Source organism: Camelina sativa, chromosome 13 (genome assembly GCF_000633955.1).
Source record: "Camelina sativa cultivar DH55 chromosome 13, Cs, whole genome shotgun sequence".
Classification (NCBI taxonomy): domain Eukaryota; kingdom Viridiplantae; phylum Streptophyta; class Magnoliopsida; order Brassicales; family Brassicaceae; genus Camelina; species Camelina sativa.
Genome location: NC_025697.1, coordinates 13,353,045 through 13,361,667, shown reverse-complemented (window position 1 = coordinate 13,361,667; position 8,623 = coordinate 13,353,045).

The window sequence follows — 8,623 nt, the reverse complement described above, 5'->3', positions numbered from 1 at the left end:
GTACCGTGAAAATGAGCTGTTGATGAATAGTGCTATGAGACCTCCCGGTACAACCCCATTACCGGAAAAAGAGCCCAAGGAGACCAACTACGTCCACAGAAAAAGACACTATGGCCATGGCCGTGGTGGCAGAGGACGTGGTGGTCGTTGGGGCCAGGCAAGCCGTTTTGATGGTTACGGCCGTAGTAGCCGTGGCCGCGGTGGTAGGGGCCATGGGTCCTTTAAACCGCAAATCAAGGCTAAATCGGTTTGTCACCGATGTGTAAATGAAAAGTGCAATGAAACTCACAAGGTTGACATGACAAAGAAAAATCCTAAAGAGCCTAAAGAGCCAAAGAGACTAATGAGTCTATCTATGTCCATAGAGACAAGTATGGCCGTGGCCGAGGAAGAAGTGGACATGGTGGTCCTGGTCGTGGGACTTACCAAAGACATAATTATGATGGTCAAGGCTATAGAAACCGATTAGGCTTCGGCCGTGGTCGGGGTAAAGGCCGCGGGTTATCTAAACCCGCAACATAAGACCAAGTCCACTTGTAATAATAATTATGGTATAGAAAACCATAAGATAAAGACATGCAGAACTCCTAAATTGGATTATGAGATTTTGATTGCCTAAAGAAAAATATTTAAACTCATGTGGTGTATTATTTTAATTTCTATGCTTTTGAATTTGATTGAATTATTATTTTGATTTAAATCCAATTATTTTATTTCCTTTAATATATATTAAAACATAAATCCTTGTCCATTATTGGAAATGGTTAAGGACAAGAAAATAAGTGTGGTGGATAGTGGATTAAGCCACACAAAGCCAATATTAGCAAAGATAAGCGGGTATAGCAAGCCTAAGTAAAGGCTACGGCCAGGCATATATTTTATGGCACACATTTTGAACTAAGTGTTGCATTATAATCACCCAGCTCTAAGAGAAGCTTATTGAGCTTTAAGGACATTCATTTGAATGGTTTCCATATTGAAATAAAGGGTGAAGGAAACCAAGAGTTCCTATATATATTACTAAAATCACCCAAGGATCTAAAGAGAATCCTAGAAGTCTATACCTTGCACTAGCCACTGGTTTTTACCATGCTAAGATTAATATAATAGAGGCTAATATGGCAATGAACGAAATGTTCAATAATTCACTTTATGGCATGACCGGATTGGCCATCCGTGTTTCTAACATGATGCGTATGTTGATATTAAATAAAATTGGCACACTCCTAAGAGAGAGAAGAGTTATCCCTACAATCTCACGTGTGTAGCATGTACACAAGGGAAACTCATTTATAAGGCCATCACCAGCAAATGTAACTAAAGAAATTTTCCACTTAAGACTATAAGTCTAGATAGTGCTGGTGAATTTATATCCCAAGCGTTTAATAATAATGGTATGTCCATGGGGGGGAGTGTGGACCACCCTGTGGCACATGAACATACAGAGAATGGATTAGATGAATCCTTCATTAAACGTACTTAATAAATTGCTCGACCATTACTCATGAGGTCGAAGCTTCTTGTGTCGGCTTGGGGACACACAGTACTACATGCAACAGAACTTATACGCATCAGGCCATCTAGTGAGTATAAATATTCCCAAATGCATAACGGGTCATAAGCCAGACATATCCCATCTAAAATAATATACGGGTGTGCCGTTTATATTGCATCATCACAGAGAACAAAGATGGGACCTCAAAGGAGGATGGGAATATATATTGATATGATTCTCCCACCATTGTTAAGTATCTTGAGCCAACTATGGGTGATTTATATGTGGCCAGATACACGGATTGTCAGTTTGCTGAATCCGAATTCCCTACATTGGGTGGAGAGAAAGACAAGCTGGTCAAAGAAATATTATGGAATCAAACATCCTTAAATTGGCAAGATCCTCGAGATTGTACATTTGCAAAAGCTAGCTATTCAATTGCCAAGATTCCTTTAATGACCCAAAAGAGAATTATGAAATCGTACATACCAGCTTGTAATGCACCAGTACGTATTGATGTTCAAAAGGAACACAATAATCAAGTTGCTACAGAGTCTAAATAGACCAATATGTTCCATAGAAAAGAACCTTCGGAAATCTAAGAAAGGTGCAAATAAAACCGAGGTTAAGGAAAAAGTATAGACATGGCCGCGGCAAATCCTAAGGTACCAACAATGAGGTTTGGGACGCTAAACCTCAAGGTCCTTAAGGTATTAATAATAATAAGAGCTCGATAAACTATATCATGTCTAGAATAAAATGGAACTGCAAAGATGTCGACATTAATGAAATAATTGCATGCAAGGTAGCACTTGAAGTAAATGAGGATCAGAAACTCACGTCTATATGAGAGTGCACTCAAAGTAAAGATTGGCTAAAATAGAAAGAAGCCATTGACGTGGAGTTAAACTCTTTAAAGAAGAGAAATGTGTTTGGTCCGACCTTAAGGACAACACTTGATATAAACCAGTTGGACATAAGTTGGTCTTTGTAAGAAAGAGAAATGAGAGTAATGAAAGCGTGAGATAAAGCACGGCTTATAGCACAAGGATTCTCTCAAAGACCAGGAATAGATTATGAGGAGACTTACTCCCTGTGATGGATGCAACGACTTTAATAAGTCTGGCTATAAAAGAAAAACTGGATTTACGGTTAATGGATGTTAAAACCGTATACTTACATGGTCCACTGGAAAATGAAATGAGATTACCAGAGGGTATAGAGCTCAATTATAAGAGTGGTTCTCGAGAAAATACTGCATAAGGCTAGACAAATACCTTTATGGACTGAAACAAAGTGGGTGTATATGGTACAATAGATTGAGTTAGTACCTAGCTAAAGAAAGCTATAAGAATGATCCCATCAGTCCATATATTCATAAAGAAGTTTGCAAACAAAGGATTTGTGATAATAGCAGTCTATATGGATGATTTAAACATCCTTGGAACCCCTGGTTAAATCGCCCAAACAAGAAAGAATTTGAAATGAAAGACCTAGGCAAAAAAAAATTCTGTTTGGGGTTACAACTTGAGTACATAAATGATAGAATCCTTGTGCATCAAATGGCATATACAGAAAGGTACTCAAGAGTTTTAATAAGGACTAAGCTCACCCATTGACTAGCCCAATGGTTGTAAGGAGCATTGATTTGGATAAAGATCCATTGATCCAAAGAAGGACAATGAGGAAGTTCTCGGTCCTGAAATGCCATACCTCAGTGCCAAAGAAGGACAATGAGGAAGTTCTCGGTCCTGAAATGCCATACCTCAGTGCTATAGGAGAATTAATCTTGGCTAGCCACACTAGACCAGAGATAAGTTTTGCTGTGAACCTCCTAGCAAGAATTAGTTCTTGACTAACCCAAAGGCACTAGAGTGAAATTAAGTATTCATTACGTTACCTACAAGGAACACTTTAAATTTGGGTTTATATTATACTAACTATAACAAAGAAGGTTTTAGTTGGTTTTGCTGATGCAAGTTATAACAAAGAAAGTTTAGTGTGTTTTGTTCGATGACTCAACATATACGGACGGATAGCAGCATGGACGACAGCAAAGAAGCAACGGTCTTATATGAGGACAATTCGGCCTGCATCGCACAGCTCAAGGAAGGTTACATCAAGGGAGATCGGACGAAGTACATACTGCCGAAGTTCTTCTTCAAACATGAACTACAAAAGGCCGGAGAAGTTCAAGTGGTGCAAGTTCAGTCATGCGACAACTCAGCCGATCTCTTCACCAAAGCATTGCCGACATCGACGTTCAGGNTTGTCCATTATTGGAAATAGCTAAGGACAAGAAAATAAGTGTGGTGGATAGTGGATTAAGCCACACAANGCTTCTGGACTTGGAGTGATGTTTGGATTAGGGGGAGCAATGTGTGCTGTACTCTTTTTCCTTCACCAAGGTTTTGTCCCATTGGGTTTTCCTGGTAAGGTTTTAATGNAACTAAGTGTTGTATTATAATCACCCAGCTCTAAGAAAAGCTTATTGAGCTTTAAGGACATTCATTTGAATGGTTTCCATATTGAAATAAAGGGTGAAGGAAACAGAGAGTTCCTATATATTGAAATCACCCATGGACATAAGANTCCATGTACGGTCCATCCTTTTACGGCCTATCGGCCATTGCTTTACGGCCCATGGCCTATTCTATATCCTAGTCGATTTATGGGCTTTAACCTTTGTACTCTACTATATATATACTTGTAAACCTCGACATTCATTAATAAGACTAAGAGATTTTCGTCCCCAACTCTCTAGTTTACAACATTTATTATATTATTATATACAATTATTCAATATCACCATCGATATCTTCGGCTCTGCAAGCAAGTCCAATAGCCTCGTTGTTAGTCCATACTATATACATCATCACCAAAAATACTGCCAAAATGCGAATATGATTAAACTCATAATGAAACCAATTAATATAATTATATATAATATGTTAAATACACACATATACTAGTATGTCTATTAAGTAATTTTAAATATATATTTTGTATTAGAAATAAATTAATCCATCACAACATNTGTAACTAAAGAAATTTTCCACTTAAGACTATAAGTCTAGATAGTGCTGGTGAATTTATATCCCAAACGTTTAATAATTACGGTATGTCCATGGGGGGAAGTGTGGACCATCCTATGGCACATGTACATACAGAGAATGGATTAGATGAATCCTTCATTAAACGCACTTATTGGTACAATTGCTCGACCATTACTCATGAGGTCGAAGCTTCTTGTGTCGGCTTGGGGACACACAGTATTACATGCAACAGAACTTATACGCATCAGGCCATCTAGTGAGTATAAATATTCCCAAATGCATAACGGGTCGTAAGCCAGACATATCCCATCTAAAATAATATACGGGTGTGCCATTTATATTGCATCATCACAGAGAACAAAGATGGGACCTCAAAGGAGGATGGGAATATATATTGATATGATTCTCCCACCATTGTTAAGTATCTTGAGCCAACTATGGGTGATTTATATGTGGCCAGATACACGGATTGTCAGTTTGCTGAATCCGAATTCCCTATATTGGGTGGAGAGAAAGACAAGCTGGTCAAAGAAATATTATGGAATCAAACATCCTTAAATTGGCAAGATCCTCGAGATTATACATTTGCAAAAGCTAGCTATTCAATTGCCAAGATTCCTTTAATGACCCAAAGAGAATTATGAAATCGTACATACCAGCTTGTAATGCACCAGTACGTATTGATGTTCAAAAGGAACACAATAATCAAGTTGCTACAGAGTCTAAATAGACCAATATGTTCCATAGAAAAGAACCTTCGGAAATCTAAGAAAGGTGCAAATAAAACCGAGGTTAAGGAAAGAGTATAGACATGGCCGCGGCAAATCCTAAGGTACCAACAATGAGGTTTGGGACGCTAAACCTCAAGGTCCTTAAGGTATTAATAATAATAAGAGCTCGATATACTATATCATGTCTAGAATAAAATGGAACTGCAAAGATGTCGACATTAATGAAATAATTGCATGCAAGGTAGCACTTGAAGTAAATGAGGATCAGAAACTCACGTCTATATGAGAGTGCACTCAAAGTAAAGATTGGCTAAAATAGAAAGAAGCCATTGACGTGGAGTTAAACTCTTTAAAGAAGAGAAATGTGTTTGGTCCGACCTTAAGGACAACACTTGATATAAACCAGTTGGACATAAGTTGGTCTTTGTAAGAAAGAGAAATGAGAGTAATGAAAGCGTGAGATAAAGCACGGCTTATAGCACAAGGATTCTCTCAAAGACCAGGAATAGATTATGAGGAGACTTACTCCCTGTGATGGATGCAACGACTTTAATAAGTCTGGCTATAAGAGAAAAACTGAATTTACGGTTAATGGATGTTAAAACCGTATACTTACATGGTCCACTGGAAAATGAGATTACCAGAGGGTATAGAGCTCGATTATAAGAGTGATTCTCGAGAGAATACTGCATAAGGCTAGACAAATACCTTTATGGACTGAAACAAAGTGGGTGTATATGGTACAATAGATTGAGTTAGTACCTAGCTAAAGAAAGCTATAAGAATGATCCCATCAGTCCATATATTCATAAAGAAGTTTGCAAACAAAGGATTTGTGATAATAGCAGTCTATATGGATGATTTAAACATCCTTGGAACCCCTGGTTAAATCGCCCAAACAAGAAAGAATTTGAAATGAAAGACCTAGGCAAAAGAAAAATTCTGTTTGGGGTTACAACTTGAGTACATAAATGATAGAATCCTTGTGCATCAAATGGCATATACAGAAAAGTACTCAAGAGTTTTAATAAGGACTAAGCTCACCCATTGACTAGCCCAATGGTTGTAAGGAGCATTGATTTGGATAAAGATCCATTGGTCCAAAGAAGGACAATGAGAAAGTTCTCGGTCCTGAAATGCCATACCTCAGTGCTATAGGAGAATTAATCTTGGCTAGCCACACTAGACCAGAGATAAGTTTTGCCGTGAACCTCCTAGCAAGAATTAGTTCTTGACTAACCCAAAGGCACTAGAGTGAAATTAAGTATTTATTATGTTACCTACAAGGAAGGTAAGATTTGGGTTTATATTTTACTAACTATAACAAAGAAGGTTTTAGTTGGTATTGTTGATGCAGGTTATAGCAAAGAAGGTTTAGTGCGTTTTGTTCGATGACTCAACATATATGGACGGATAGCGGCATGGACGACAACAAAGAAGCAACGGTCATATATGAGGACAATTCGGCCTGTATCGCACAACTCAAGGAAGGTTACATCAAGGGAGATCGGACGAAGCACATCTTACTGAAGTTCAAGTGGTGCAAATTCAATCATGCGACAACTCAGCCGATCTCTTCACCAAAGCATTGCCGACATCAACGTTCAAGAAGCTCACGCACAAGATTGGGATGCGGAGGCTTCTGGACTTGGAGTGATGTTTGGATCAGGGGGAGCAATGTGTGCTGTACTCTTTTTCCTTCACCAAGGTTTTGTCCCATTGGGTTTTCCTGGTAAGGTTTTAATGAGGCAGCATCCCCTAAGCACATTGCAGCGATCCCATCCAACATAGGCACGGTCATCTCGTCCAAGGGGGAGTGTTGTAAAACACTTAGTGGACTCTATAGACCGGCCCGTTCACAGTCCATTAGGACATGGCCTTACGGTCCATGTACGGTCCATCCTTTTACGGCCTATCGGCCATTGCTTTACGGCCCATGGCCTATTCTATATCCTAGTCGATTTATGGGCTTTAACCTTTGTACTCTACTATATATATACTTGTAAACCTCGACATTCATTAATAAGACTAAGAGATTTTCGTCCCCAACTCTCTAGTTTACAACATTTATTATATTATTATATACAATTATTCAATATCACCATCGATATCTTCGGCTCTGCAAGCAAGTCCAATAGCCTCGTTGTTAGTCCATACTATATACATCATCACCAAAAATACTGCCAAAATGCGAATATGATTAAACTCATAATGAAACCAATTAATATAATTATATATAATATGTTAAATACACACATATACTAGTATGTCTATTAAGTAATTTTAAATATATATTTTGTATTAGAAATAAATTAATCCATCACAACATTTAGCCAAATAAATTGATAATCAATATTGTCTTGGGATCATCATATGTATATCTCTACGTTTAAAGAATATTTTCTAAAATATTGATATCTGTGCCAGCATACATAGTAACGTGTGTCATTGTGGGTGCAAATCTAGAACTAGAAAACTAACGAAAAGAATAATCACCGGATATGTATATGTTATATCTACTCTTTTTGGCTTTGACGAAGATTAAAGACGATTAGTAGTAAATTATGTCATAACTATCATTTAATATCATTTAAACATGTGATTTTTGTTACGACTGTATATGATCTTTTATCTTTGAACTTTTGATTTACTCTAGAAAGTAAGTATATTTCAGAAAGATGCCCCCCCCCAATACATAAATAAATAGTAGATATTTCCGAATATGGCATCATCTATATGTTTGTGCTTTCTTCAGAACTTCCCTTTTGAGCATTTGTTCTTATCGTTTTGTTTGATTCATTTCATAACGTGTTTCTTTTTCATTTTATATTATAACTTATAAGATTTCGAGCATTACTTTCAATAAAGTAGGAACATGTCGACGGATCGATAGATCTGCCTATGAGAAGAAGGTTTTAAAAATTAATAAAACATTGGAGTTTTTTCTAAATATGTGTGTGACTTTTGGTACGTTAAGAACTTATGACTAAAACATAGCTATTAGTTTTTTTTTTCTTTTCATTTTTTTTCTTGTATACTCTTTTTCAATTAATGTATATAAGATACTATATGTAATGTAACGCTGATTGATTGGAGGAATATGAGTAACCACATACACAAATCGTTATAATATACTATTCTATAAGCTTCTGAAGGATGCGCTTATACGGCCATATCTTTCTTTCCACTTTCGGCAAGGAGAAAGCATGTGGAGAATGCCCAGCCGGTCACGTGTCGAGATGGGGTTTGTTCGTTGTCCAACCCTACGTCCCAAAGTGGTAGTGGGTTGTGTTTTGTTTCTTTTTACATTTCACACCTTATTTTCAAACTTTTGTTTTTTT